This window comes from Lipophrys pholis (genome assembly GCF_963383615.2).
Source record: "Lipophrys pholis genome assembly, chromosome: 11".
Taxonomy (NCBI): domain Eukaryota; kingdom Metazoa; phylum Chordata; class Actinopteri; order Blenniiformes; family Blenniidae; genus Lipophrys; species Lipophrys pholis.
Window position 1 is genome coordinate 10,979,652 of NC_137631.1, and position 15,176 is coordinate 10,994,827.

At 43.7% G+C, this 15,176-nt stretch overlaps 1 protein-coding gene across 1 annotated transcript in view; it reads right to left on the reverse strand.

Moving 5' to 3' along the window:
* Nucleotides 1-15,176, reverse strand: part of plxnb2b (plexin b2b) — a 134,449-nt gene that overhangs the window by 95,651 nt on the left and 23,622 nt on the right. The window contains exon 2 of the mRNA XM_080474484.1: nt 14,165-14,351. The gene's annotated coding sequence lies outside the window, so the exon portion shown is untranslated. The remainder of the gene's footprint in view (nt 1-14,164; nt 14,352-15,176) is intronic.

Below are 15,176 nucleotides of genomic sequence, written 5' to 3' on the forward strand. Positions count from 1 at the left end.
AAAAAGACGGATACATATTCATGGATACCAGGCAGGCAGTGCTCAGAGTTAATGTTGCTTGCTGTGATATCACGCTGCTGGAAACAAACATATTCCATTAGTCAGTCTGGGATATACAACAAGGCCTGATCACACAGCCAGTCCCTCGTTCTGATTCCATTATCCTTCCAATCGTCTGCACACACCCCCCTCACTCCTTTCCACCCCTCCCATCACTAAGGCAATGGCAATCACTCCCGGTACTCTGCCCGGCTTCAGTCTGTTCTCTCTTCCCATCTCCTGGCGAGCATATCGCAGTGAGGGGTATGACTTCTCTCAAAAGCTAAATGTGAGAAATGTATATATTTGTAAGTGCTAATACTAGGCAGCACAGAATGTTGGGCCAGCACCAGACAGATGGTTCTGAGAGAGGCAGAAGATCAGAGAGACGCTCCCTCGCCACCCCCCTCTGTCCTTCTTCCTCCATTTCTCTGAGAAGGCACTATCACAGCGCTGCGTGGCACCAAGGAGCTTCAGTGTACCAAAAGTGGCCCTAATTCCCTCAATGGTGGAATCAGCTCAATTTAACAAGGGTATCAAAGGGCTTCATCAATGAAAGGATATTTAAAAATCCAATTCTCAACAGCTTCAGAAACCAAGGGTGGATTACTACTGGGAGGGTACTTCGGGTGCGAAAGGAAAAATACAGGCACATAATGCAAAAACAAAGCAGATAAGCAAAAGCAAAAACAACAGAGAAATATAAGATAGCTTGAGACATTTCCTCAGATCTGGATTGTATTACAAATTATATGGAAATTCTCATATGGAGCAAGTATAAAGACACAATTAGCCTTCCCTAGTGTGTCTATCATGAAGCACTGCCAATGTAGATTAATTGATATAATCAAGGGCCAAATCAGCTTAATTCATGGAACCAGAATTCTCAAGAGCTAAAGTTACAGAATGAGCAAAAGAAACTGACAGACTCGCTGTATGTGCATTTGTTTGTGCATGTGGGAGTGATTGTTTCGGTTTCAAAAGAGGAGGGGCTTTGTGTATTTATTTGGCATGCATGTGTTTCACACTTGGCTCACTATGACACCTCATAGGAGGCCTGGGTCAAATAAAGTGCAGTGCTTAACAGCTCACACACACCAGAGGAGGCTGGGCTACTCAGCAACTTAAACACAAAAAAACTGATTCACTTGGATGGACAAGAAGCCACACAGACAGAACATGTCAGTAGACACATGGAGGACCTACACCCCTTCCTTTGATTGAATGAGGCAGGCAGCCAGAGTGGGATATGTTAGCCATGCTTTCAAAAGTATACATGAAATGGCTCAGACACATTTTGGAATAACAGACCATCGTGCCCACAGCCTCTGTCTTTCACTATCTCTTTATATCTGAAACTCACAGATGGAATTTTCTGCAATTCACTCACAGTGCAAAGAACTCTATCGGGGCAAAAGTGTCACAGCAGGCTGGCTTCCACACAGAAAATGTGTTGCTTGGCTTGTTGGAAGAGCGGGAAGGCCTTGCAGAAACTGCCCATCAATTGGGTTTGTCATTGTTCAGATGGGATATAAGGCTCTCTTTGTCTGCCCATGCTCATCTGACCTCTATTGGGCCGATGAAGAAGGCAAACTTCACTCGGCCGACAGGGAAATGGAGTGTGTTGCTCTTAACACACTGCTCACAGATTGCAGAGTTGGCATGGTAATGGTGGACACAGACTGTCTGCCGACCTGGATGCTCTATGCCCTTCCCGACCTTGGTACGACTGTGCCAGTGTGCCAGTGATACCCCCCAAAAAAAAACTTGAATCAAAAACTCTCCCTGTGACAAGGAAAACGGGAACAAGCTTGAGACACAGAGTTCATTAACAGATAAACAGCGGAAGGTGGGGGGAGGAAAGAGAGCGAGAAATGGGAATAAATGAGGAAACGACAACGGACGGAAGATATGGAGAGAGGTTGGCAGCCGTCCATGAAAAGACAGCTGGCAGCGACATCCTTCACAAACCTGGCGACGCAAGCGGCATGATGGAAGCAACCTCCAGAGACACACAAATAAGGAGAGAGAAAGAAGGAGAGAAACAAGCAGGTTTGCAAGGAGGGGGGAGAGTTGAAGCAGTAGATAACGTGGCTTTCGTCTCCCAACTCCCATGCTAATTAACACAGTTCCACATACAGGCCCCCCGCGTGCCTTGCAGACTGGCCCTGATCTTGAGTGCCAACACGTAGGGACAAAGAGTGACGGGATATTTGGATGAGTGAAAAGGTGGGCAGGGGGAGCATGAGAGATGAAAAGGGATGTAAGGTGAGGCAAGGTGTAATGGCCTTGTCTGAAGGTGAGGCGGCTCCCCTGCCAGCGAGCAGCCTGGTTCCTGTGGCGGAAACGAGTGGGAGGGGGGGATGAAGACGAATGAGAGTTGAGAGCGTGGAGATGCTGATCAACAGCCGAGTCACTCACCGCTCACCACATCCAGGGAAAGAGAAAGAGAAAGAGAGAGAAGAGAGAGAGAGTGTGAGTGAGAGGGAGATGAAGAGGAGTGAGGAAGCCAATGAGGCGGCACCGGTCCAGTCACAACACCACAGACACAAATCCTGGTTCTGTACCATTAGCTCCAAACTGTCATAAATCAGACAAACCCTGCCAGCAGGGCGAAAAGGAAGGCCAAACAGAGAAGTCAAAAAGCCACAGCCACGCAGCACCGATCAGACAGCAAAGCAGGGAACCAACAGCAACCTTTTGAAGAACAGAAGCATTTATAACACTACAAGACAGGCGACACACACATAACAGAGGATCTGGGTGAAGTATGGCTGGGCATCAAACTCTAATGCTTTACACAAATGTTCACATAATTAATGGCACCGGCTGCTTTTTCAGGTTTTTAGGCCTGTTTATTTATTCTCTCATAACATCAGCAAACTTTGCTGTATTAAAGCATTTTATGTATTTATGAAATGGTTGAGGTTGTAGAAATTTTTTATGAACAAATGGTGAACCAAACTTTATAGTTCATGATCAGTACTGAATGCTGAGACGATGTACTGGCAAAGGCTATAACAAATACAGCAATTCTAATGAAAAAATGACTTTTACTAGCTACTTGGAACAAAGAAACTGAAGCTCAGAGTCTGTTTTTGTTTCTCATAAACTCTTGCACTAACATTTACATGATCCAGATTGTATGGATGTTAGGAGACTGGATATTTAGTCATTAGGATTTTGTCACAGCAAATTGCTGTGTTCATTTCAAACATGTGGGTTAGTGTTTCCATTCGGTAATGTCATTACTGGAGCAAAAGCTTCATTAGCATTTCTGCACGTAATAGTCTCAACAAGGGATTTCCTAACCCAGATTTCAACCACACCCAACCCAGGCATGCTGCCTTGGCATGCGCCCCACTGGCAAGATAAACAACACATCTGCCTCCCTGCTCAGAAACAAGTACATTTATATATTGTATGAACCTGAATATAAAAGGATATTCTTGTTTTTGTCCATCCGTGTAGACTGATACATAGTGCCATGCATGCACAAAAAGATTGGATTCCATGTAAGACTCCGAGTGGGAAGGCACCAGATTGGCAAAAAACTGGCAGCAGAGCAATTCTCGGTCTTGCAGCAAGTTCTGGTGATTGTGTGCCAATCCTACCTCACACAGCAGCACACCACAGGGGGCTGAACACTTCTACACTTGGATCCAATTAATTTCATCTCCAAACGCCACACATTTCAACATGCTACGAGCGTAAGGAGAGGAAGTGGAGGTTTTGCAGGGGGTGGAGGTGTGCGGTGAGGCAAGTGGGAATAACTGAGAAAGGGGGAAGTGGAGGGATGGGCCATGGTTGGGGAATCTTCGAATTCCCCGTATCTTGCATTGACTTTCTGCACAGGGAGAAGAAAATGCAATTACACGTGCCCTCTCAGCTCTTTCAGGCAAAGTATGGTGTGTGGAGTGATGGGGTGGTAGTGAGGTTTGTGCCCTGTGGCAACCAGCACTCCCATTCTCTATGCTAATAGATGCTTGTTCTGCATTCTAACAGGCATTTGGTGGCACAGCACTGAGTGGGGTGGCCGCAGAGGGGTGAGTGCAGAGTGAGTTTGAAAGGGGGAGGGAAGGCGGGTCTGTCGCCTCGTGTCTCCGGAGATAGAGGGAATAATGAAAAACTCTGCTGGGACTTCAAAGCAAACGTCTGGTCATTTCCTGTGGTGATGGCTGATACGGGCCTACATGTTCAGGCAACAAGCACGCACACACTTAGTCACACATTCTTGCCCGAAAAACCCCACCAAAGAATGCTTGCTTTGATGGTATAGTGCAGCCAAGAAAAAGGAGAAACAAGACTATGGACGTAGAATTAATTTGAAAAGCTTTTGTGTTGCTAGCGGAACCGTCGAAGAGCTTTTCACAGCCTTGGGGTTAAGACTTATGCAATGTCCGTGTAATGTCAGACACCAGCTGGTGATGTTAACTATTTTCCCGCATGTACAGTGCTTTTGAAGTTTGAAACTATCAACATGTGACAATACAAAGAACACGTGTCACAGGGTAATCAGACATGTTTGCACATTCTCAGTTTCTGGTTTTTCAAGTGCCAAGATTGCACTATATATACTTTACATGCACCCACTGTGGATGTAAAGATGCCAAGAGATGCCAAGTTATTCCATTATTTGGCACTGCCATCTTGTCTATGATTGCAGAAACTAAACTGTAGATTTCCAAGTCAAGCTTGAGCAGGGGTCTGTAATCTGTGAATCTTAATCTCATTTCATTTAGAGATTAGACTAGACATTTGCAGACTAGACAAATTTTTAGGGATGCAAGTTTTCCCCTCCCGATCCAATCACGATACCCGAATTTGGATATCTGCCGATATCGATACTATTCCGATACCAGGGCTCTGTTTGCTTTAATATTATTATCATCATTATTGTTGCTTTTATGTGAGGCTGTAATAAACTCCTCTCTACAGGCAAGTATGAAATGTACGAATGTATGCATGTATTCTCTCAAAAGGCACCTTGAGGTTAGTACAAGGTCAGAAAAGGAAACAGTGCAAACTATTTTTGTTCAGTTTGGACAATGTGGGAGTCTGCGTGACGTCATCATCTCATAAAATACTTGTTATATTTTTAAAACTTCAGAATCCCTTTATTAATCTCTGGGGAAATTGTTGAGTAACGCAGCACACACTGCAATTTTTCCAGCACTAAGGCAGCACAAATGATTCGGACTATTTTCAAGGAGTTTTGCGTGAAGTAGGACTCAGCTTCACGGAGGTGTGAATCGCCTGCTACAGCATGGAGGAACTGCTTTTCATTGTTTTGATGTCGCGGTCAGTGCTGTTCTCCTCGGCGAGCTGGCATTTTAAAACGGTGATATCTGGCGGCAGAGCGGCCGACTTGCTGTACAACGGCTTTGCCAAAATCCACGTTGGTGTGTTGCTTTGCAGTGTTTTGAGCGTGAAATATGTCCAAACAGCGACATGGTGTCATGAAAAGTTGGATAGCACAAAGCTACTACACTAGTCTGTGAGCTGGTTGCAAATTGTGGAATAGATTTCCTGACTCATTACACCCCATCTCATTGAGACCCGCCTCCGTTCAGGAAATCCAGTCCACATTTTGCAGCCAGCAAGCAGAGCAGCCGGCAGGGAAACATTTGTGGAGTCATGACAGCAACAGTAAAGCACAGACGAGGCTCATGGATCCGAAATCTCCTCAGGTTGGATCGGACATTTACGATCAGTGAATTACTTTGGTATCGGAACTTGATACCGATACTGGATCGGATCCATCCCTACTCATTTTCATGAAGATTCATATCTCCTGGCTAAAAAAGGTTGATGAATTGTTTTGTTTTTTAAAGCTTAAAAAGCAAGATCAGTAAAAGGGCTTAAGTTGGTAAATTAACTGTAAATTTTTAAAACTTTACAAAAGGTAAAAACGGACAAAAAACAGCCGTAATGACAAAAATTCCTAGCAACCGTTAAAAAGGAAAAACAGTTCAAAATGTGCCTGTGTCAACATCACTAAAACAAATACAATTGTGACTACAAGAATGGCTAAAAAGTAAAACAAGCTAAAATATGAAAAGGAAAAAGAAAATGCTAAATGAATAAAATAGGGAGATTTTCTGAAACAATTAAAGTGAATCAATCTATTAAAAATTACTTTAAATGGTACAACCGCTATAAAAGTTAAAGACAGCTAAAAATTCTTCTGGTTTCCAAAAAAATCTAAAATGTAATCTAAAGTTGTTTTGGTATGCATCACAATATGTTATGCAAAAGTATAGACACAACTTCATGAGCTGTATTCTTCCTCAGTTTGACTTTTAAATATGTTTTGTGGCTTCAAACAATTTCTGTTTGGTGGCAGGTGGCAAAAACAGCTTTGGCAGAGCCCTGTAATCTGAAAAATGCCACGACGCACCCTCATTTACCCTTTAAACACCCGGTACTTGGTGCTTTTGTTGGCTTGTTGAGGTGGAGGATTAGAGATAAAGGAGGCATGATTGGTCTTGTAATGCAGGATGTCTCAGTAAACCACTGAAAAGAAGGGGCAACGTGGGTGAGAGTTTTACATCCACCATAAAAATCTCCATTCAACTTAGCTGAAAAATCAAGTTAAAACCTGAACAAATGTCAGCCTGATCATCATTTTCTAAACAAAAGCTTGAGCATATTGAGAAAAGTTTTGGAGATTTCTACTTGTTGGTTTGGCTCATGTCCTGTCTGCTAAAGTGGAGGGGGCGGGATTGCCCACCAGGGGATGATCAGATTGTGTTGGCTTTGCTTCTGGAGGGCTATCAGGTCATCAATCATTGCTTATAATCTGTGGCGCTAAAAAGTGGACTTATTCTTGGCAGGCATGTTGACATGTTAAAAGCACAGGTATAATTAATTACATTAATGCATTTCATATTGACATCCCAGTTCCACAAATCTTGGCTTCGTGTGACATATCTTATTCTCCAATGCTGCTGTTGGATCAGCCTGTGATTTATAGTGTGCTAAAAACAAATAACTGCCTCTATATTTGCTGTCAAGTTAGAGATACCTGGCTTTATACCCTTTATCTGGGGTATTTTTCTTTGTTTTCAAGTCACAGAATCAAAACTAAGACACGAAATAAGGCTTTATGAAAAGATGAGACAGCTTAAATGCGCCAAAATGTCTCAAAATGCAGATGGAGATGTGTTTCTTGCTCATTTCAGGGTTACTACAAACCCAAATGTACAAACATGCGCAAGCAACACAGTCTGAGTAGTAATCTATGTGAAGTGAAGAGAGCTGCTGGGCAGGCACGCCATGCAAACATAAACAAGCCAGCAGCGGTCATTTCTGGCTTATCTCATTTCTTATCGTATCATCTTGTTCCGTTATGAAAGCCGGGCTCCCCTGCAGACTTTTTGTGATTTGATGTATGAGTGCAAGTTTGCATAAAGAAGCACATTCACGCATGTCTTTGTGTCTTATGTGCAAGTCCCCACGTTGTGAGACTGAGTGTGTGTATCTTGGTGTTCATGTTTCTCAGAGCCCCACACACGCGTGCACACACACACATCTGGTTCCATTCAGGATGCCTGGAATTCTTCTCCTGCTTGGTTCACATTACTTTCCGAGCCCCCATACTGGCAGCGCAAGACAACAGATAAACTACGCCACTCAACACAATGCCTTCCCCACTCACCTCACAACAGGGAAGGTGTTGTGTGACAAGAGATGGAGGTGAAGCTGAGTTTAAAAGAGTGCTCCGAGTGTAATATGGCCCTCGAGCTTGAGACCCCTGAGAAGCCAGGTATGCTAATTTATGGCTTCTCCTCCCACTGTAGACCCTCCCTTACAGTATGTTGAGCAGGAGAGCGTCCTGAGGGAACAGCAAGTTAAAGTTCTGCCAGACGGATCAGCACCTTAATGTGATCCTAACCCCGCCCACTGTTACCCACTGGGAAAAGCCCCACCAGTGGAAGGTCAGCTCTGTAGAGAACCTGAATAGAGAGCCTGGAATACCTTGAGGGTAAAAACCTATTAAAGATGTACTGCAGCATAAGTAGGCTTCAACTCAAGGGGGAGGGAGTAAACAATGGCTACATATTTCTCTCACTTGAGTAAAAAAAAAAAAAAGTTTAGTTTGGTTTTGCTGCAAGAGCCTATGAAAGATAATTTCAACTCCAACATAAAACAACTGTACACTTTGGGATCAGTTCACTCTAAACACCAATCTAGCTATAATCCCTGAACACCCCCTTTCCCTTACATTTCACAACGCATCTCTTTCCATTCTCCCACCCTATTCTCTTATCTCACAGGTTTGACAGAGTGATGTCTTCAGCCAAAATCACCTTGTCTACTCCGGTTCCCCGGGAGATGGAGTGCCAGTGATGTAGACGATTCAATCAGAGAGAAGTGAAAGAGCAGATCACAGACAATACGCTGCGGCCCCATTACCCCCAGTCCTCGGTTACCGCTAGCGACGCTTAGCTCGGGCCCCCACCTAATGGGCCATAATATCATTTTACGCCATGTTCCAGCTCTTTATACTAGCTCTAAACATAACTCTGTCGCCAAGGCACAATAAAAACAGATATATTTCTTTATTACTCCTCACAAAGCATATCACCAGATCTGAGCACCACGACAAAGGAAACTAATATCTACAGAAACCTGCTCTTTTCTGTGCCTCATTTAAAGGAGTCGCAGTGTTGTTATTACATTGAGCTGCACTCTGCTGGCCTCACCTCCCCATGCCGTTCACTCAGAGTGCATGCGTGTTTTATTATAATAAAATGAATACAATATCTTCACCATAAATAGGCTACTTAAAAAGCCATTTTCTCTGCTTTGCAATATGGTTGAATGTCCATCAAGCCCCAAGCTATGAGGTGCCACATGTTTAATTCAGAACTGGTGCAATTTGCTTGTTGTCTGTTACAGCATAGGTGAAAACAGAAACTCATCTACCCTTTGCTCAACCTCACTATCTTTTTTACTCATCCAATAATCACACTCCACACAGTCTTGAGTAAAGTCATAGCAGTCTCCGGCAGGTTTATTACTCTGCATGATAGCAGGAAGGGGAAATGTCACCTGGGTACTGTGGTGTTGTGGCCATTCACTTTTTCTTTTTCTTTTTTCATCACAAGGGGTAAATGCTGTGCTCGTAAGTCTAGAGCCAGATGAACTGAATTTCACTTCAGCAAGGCCAAGTTATTATCCGCAAGTAGGAATCATCCCCTATATGGAGTATACCACGCCATTGTCCTCCACACCTATACATCATGTGGTCTGACCAGCCCATTTACACTATGAGGATCTGACGAGAGATGAGCAAACACTTGGGCATACACATGTGTCCTTGTGCGTGTGTGTGTGTGTGTGTGTGTGTGTGTGTGTGTGTGTGTGTGTGTGTGTGTGTGTGTGTGTGTGTGTGTGTGTGTGGCAATATAGAAGCAGGAGGGGAGTTGGGGAATCCAATCTCTCACACAGAGGAGCAGAGACAGGCGAGCAGATATGCTCCAAGCCCAGAATAACCCCGGCGGTATCCATGAATGAAATGACAGGATTACAGGGGTATTAGAAAACCTGCTGAGATGGTTGATAATGCTGTTTATGGTTGGGCGTCACACCGCTTGCGGGGAAAAAGTCAAACTGTTTGACTAATGAAAATATGGACGAGCTCTTCACACAGTCAGTGAGCAGAAAATTCAAGGACAGCGGTCTACCTTTCTATTGACAGCAGAATCTTGGTGTTGGCCCCTCAACAGACATTGACCAAATCACTTCAAGTTTGTTGTCTGTAACATAGTTGCAGCTGAACCTAAAAAAAAACCTAAAAAACTGGGACAGTAAACATAAGGCCCACTGTCCTGGTTAAGAATAGGAATATTGTTGTGTCAACAACCCCCATAGATAATAGTAATTACTGCCCTAGCTGCAGCGACATCAGACTGAGGCAACTTCACTAGCTGACAGCCTGGTCCTAATTACCAAGAACCCTCAATTACGGGCTCCATTTCATTATTTATATTGCACAGTACACCCAAATAAAAGAGACTTCAGTGACTCTGAACAGTCAAATATGTGGCAGCTGCAGAGGAGCGCCACAAGGACCTGTCCAATCATTCTCTCATAGTATTTTTCCCCTTGCCAAAGAGCAAACACAAACTTGATGCAAACACAACTCAGTGGAAAAAAGAAGAGATAATAAGATAATGCTTTTATTTCCTTTTTCTTTATCACAGGGAGTAAATAAGCTGCAAAGGAAGTGCATTAACCTCTATCACGATTCCTTGTTTACTCATGCTCATTTATCTGCGGCAGGACTGCACAATCAATTTTGAAACATCTGCCCTGGAGCCTTTTAACTGTAAAAAAAAGTTTGTATGTTGTAGCTACATTCATATTTCATTCATTTCCCATTGAAACCTGGGCAAGAGTAATGAACTCATTCGCAGTCATGCAAATGTTTTAGCAAATAAAACATCTGACACATGAAAACATAATTCTTTATCTGGTGAGCATATTCCAACCATCTTCACATACAAACTGACTTTCCCAGATGTTTTCTATCAATGCCGGCTGCCAAGCAATGTCCAGTGATGTCTGGAGGAGGAGGGGGATTGAGGGCTCAGGGCGGGGGTGTGAAATTCAGCTATTCCTGCTCCAGTGAATTCTGCTGAAACTTGGCAGATCATTGTGGAGATTTGTACGTCTGTGGATTTGACATGAAAATGGTTGAGAGGCTCGTCTGGAATCTGTCTTTCAATGTGCCTCCTCTCAAAAGTGGGCTTGGCTGTTTGGCTCATGTTCCCATAAAGTCTGACGGCCACATTTCTTAGCTCCCAAGGGAGCAGATGGGGCGATTAACTCGGCAGACAGGTCTTATACAATCTTCTGAAAGATAACATTACATCATTTCCTTGCTTTTAAAAAAAAAATAAAAGCAGACCTCTGAGGAAAACCTTACAATTCTCAAAATAAACAAACAAGAACCATCTGCATCATTTATACACGTTTCTACAACTGCACACCTTGTTGATGAACAAAGAATCTTTCTCTACTGATGATTCAGTACAAATTTAATGAATCACATAATGATCTCACAGAGACGCTCATGCTCAGCGAGCTAAAAAACCTTGTAAAGCTATAATATTCAAAAATAGACAAGCAGTTAACAAACAAAAAAAACAATAAGTATGTACAAAAGGAATTAGCCATGGCGATCTAAAGCGCTTAGCATTTAGATGACAGCTGCACAGGGCCGGCCTTGTTTGCAGGGGCTGGAGTGGAGCAGTATATGTGGCCCGGAGGCCGGATCTGTTCCAACTGTGCCCTGGCAAGAAAATGTTCAGCCCAGTCAGCCTCGACAGCTTGGATATTCACAGGGGGCGATGGAAAACTGGAGGGCTGCAGCACCATGTTGGAGTTAGGGGAGCTTGCAGGAGGAGGGGCTGGGGGTGATGAGTCAGGAACAAGGTGTTTTATATTATTTTGGTACCGCAAGGACATGACATTTGCCGTGTTCAGTGAGCAAAACCAAACCGCGGCTGGGGTTGAGGGACGTGTGTCTTTGTTGGCTTGGGGTGATTAGGTTTATCATCTGGCGGGTATACCTGGAGAGCGCTGAACCAATCTTAACCATTTCTACACGTTCTGATGGTGTTGGTGCAGACCAGCATGTTTGTGATGATAAATTTGGAAAACTTGGATGAAATGATACATTTAACACCACAGACAGGAGGACACTGCTATGATTCTTGGATGTGATGCAAAAAGACCTTAAAGTTATTTTTTTCCAGCACATGCACTTTTCTACTGTGACCTTATCACAGCAATGGGATTCATAGTTTCAATAGATCACAAGCATTAAAAGCAAAGGATCATCACTTTGCTTCAGCATGGCAAATGAATTATGCACTCTCATTTCTGTGGATGCATAGTTAAATTTGGAGTCATTTTGAATATCACTGAGAAGACTTTTGATGTTGGACAGCTTTCTCCTCACTTGATTAACCTGAACCAACTTCAAAAGTGCTACAGTTCGGGTATCGCCATCAGCGATATTCTAAACAAACCCACAGCCTTTTCTAAAAACAATATTTTCTCTGAGCCACTGCTTTGAAATATTAAGTGTCAAAGGTATTGCTATCCATTAAATGGTCTTGTTTACCTGTTTTGCTATATACATCAAAGAATCACATTGAAAATGGTAAACGGAAGGAGTGGAGTTTTTCACAAACGAATAAGATGGCAGGACTAGTCGACCGAAATGATTACCATTCAAAATAACGTGGAAGTAAATGCGATGGATAAAGAAGACAATGTTTCACAAGGGAAAGTAAATTGTAAGCCCTACCCTCACCGTTACAAAAATGACAATAAAAATAAAATGGAGATTTGTTTGTTATAATGTATCCTAATTCATTCATCCCTGAGTATCTCATTGCTCCAGGGTTGCACCAAGGCAAAGCCCCCTGGGAGAGATGATTGACACCTAATCCACATGGATACCAAAAAGGATGTCATTACTGTGACATTTACAACATCTACTGGAATGAGCTATGAAGCAAATGAACAACAGAGGGGAAAAAACAAAAACTCAACAATAAAGACAAGAAGTGTGAATGTTTAATGTGCTGTATTTTGGGTCACAAGTGGAGCTTAGCTAGTTGAGTTCCAAGTTCTATTAATTCAGCACAGCCAGAACAACCACCTGCGGTAGCCTACATTTCAAATGAACCATATTTTGTTTATCTTTAACACCAGCGGGCAGGCTGGCAGGCATGCAGTACCACAGGAAATGTGATGGAAAGTGGAGCATGAGAGGTATGACCTAAGCAAACTACTGATTATGAGAAGATGGGTGAGAAAAGGAGCCGTCTGTCAAGCTAAACACTTCACAGATGGACAAGTGTATCCCTCTCAGAAGCCAGCACTATTGAGGTTTTGTGGTTGATCTGGGATTTTTTGGAACAGAACGGAGACAGTTTAGAAGTAATACTGAAGAAATCCAAACATGTCATGTAATTATTGCTCACCTTTTCAGTCATCTCATTAACTAAATGAGTCATGAAGACTGAAGTATTGGTGCTGCCTAATGTTTTTGTGAACAGAAGTTTTTATAACTGTCCATATAAAACCATTACAGCAGAAGTTAATTGCTAGGGATCTTCATTTAATGAGCGTCAGAGTAGATTTAATCGCTTGCATCCTGTAATAATCAAGCAGAGAGACCTACTGGAGTGCAAATAAAGTAATGACAGAAAATAACTTAGCCCAACTTGTGGGCCAAGACCTGGCTGATAATTGGACCATTGTTTCCTACCTCATGAACACACAGTGTTGACCATTTACTAGGCAGCAATGTTCCACTACTATGAACACCATGACACACAAACTGTTTTCATTGGTGCACTGTGGCTCTTGGGGGCTGAGGGCCGCCTGTGGATCTCCCAGGTGAGATGGTCAACTATCTGCTAGGCAGCACAACTACTGCCTCGATACGTTCCCTCCGTTCGGTACACCCCATCTTCTCCGTCTCTTCCCCAGAGCTCAGTGCTTCCCTTCTACCTCTGCTCTTGTACTGTCAGCCAAACAATAAGAGCCAGGACTGCCTTAACGAGTAGAAAGAGGAGGCTCAACTAATTAGTGTCACCCCCACGCCGATGCCTCCAAGCCTTCCTGTAAACTCGGAACAGTGCGGTACAGAGCTTGGCCAGAGCTGGGACTGTTGGGCCCATCGTGAGAGAAATAGTAGATGGAAGTTGTTTTTTTCTGGCTGTTAGCCAATAGGGGACCATGGTAATTGCCCAAACCCCACTGTGGAAAGTGAGGACAAAGAGTGTGAGGGTGGTGCAAGCCAAGGGAAGTGAGAAAACACTGAGACCCATTGTGAGAATGAAAGTCCGGCAATTATATATATATATATATATATATATATATATATATATATATATATATATATATATATATATAAAGCTTGAAGAAATTCAACTTTTTTGTTGCATGTTATGTATAAGAACATAACAAAAACATGATATAACTTTATAGGACTGGTGAGGCAGAGCCTGGAGGCTCATCCTCAGGCAAAAATAGCCCAGGAACAGAAGCATCAGGACCATAAGTGAAAATAGAAGTGACCTGGGGTGATACTCACTAGGGTGAAAACGACAGGGGTGCAGTGAGCGTCTTGGCTGTTGGAGTGGAACAGAGGGTGCAGCAGTAGTGGCTGCACAGTGGGCACTCGCTGGACACTTCAATCACAGGCAGCCGGAGCCCCGGGCGAACTTGGCCAATTAGCCGCACACCGCCGTTGACCCCCAGCTTCATTAAGGGCCTGGGCTCTGGATAATGGGAGAGGGGAGGGGAGGTGAAGGGGATTAGGGGATGAGAGAGTAAACTGTCAGCACCGGCCGGGTTCGAGGAGACAGACACATGCATTTGCACAGACACACGTTCAAGAGGTGAAGCTCAAGGTTACGGATAAACACAATTAACTGTGAGAGCATCCTATATCGCACGTGTTCACACTGGCCAAATCACAGTCTCACATGCCTGTAGGGTTACACCTGCAGCAACGCTAGTGGTGGTGGTGGTGGTCGGGAGGGGGGTTATAGTCATAGAGGCCAGAGGGAAAAGATCTGCCCTCTCTCCCACACTGCTGCATTGACAGCAACAGGTGTGGTGGCCAGCGGACATGCAATTACTAGACTGAAGATCTGCTCTTTGTGACAGAGACAACAGCAGATCAGAAGTAAGATCAGAGCTAGAGTGTGAGAGAAGAGCAGCAAAGTGGGAGGAGAGGAGAGACTGGAGAAAAAAGAGAGAAAGACACAGACTACTGGAAGTCCCTAGGGGTGTGACAGAGAGAGAAGGAGAGAGGTTTCCAGCTGGCTCTTTGCATCACAAATCCCTTACCGGCAGAGTACTGAGCTTAGGAAAAAAAAAAGGAAGGAAAAAAAAAAAAAAAGGGAAACACACAGATCAAAAACCAATACATACAGCAGCTACAACACACCTGTTGCTCTGCGAGACAAATTTACACACTTTGGTAGTCTGGAGAGACCTCACATATATGCATGCACAACACAGACACAAAGACAGCAACACCCCGTCTCATTTTGGATCGGGTGGGGCTGTTAGAGGTGCTTTGGGAGAACTTGTGCTCA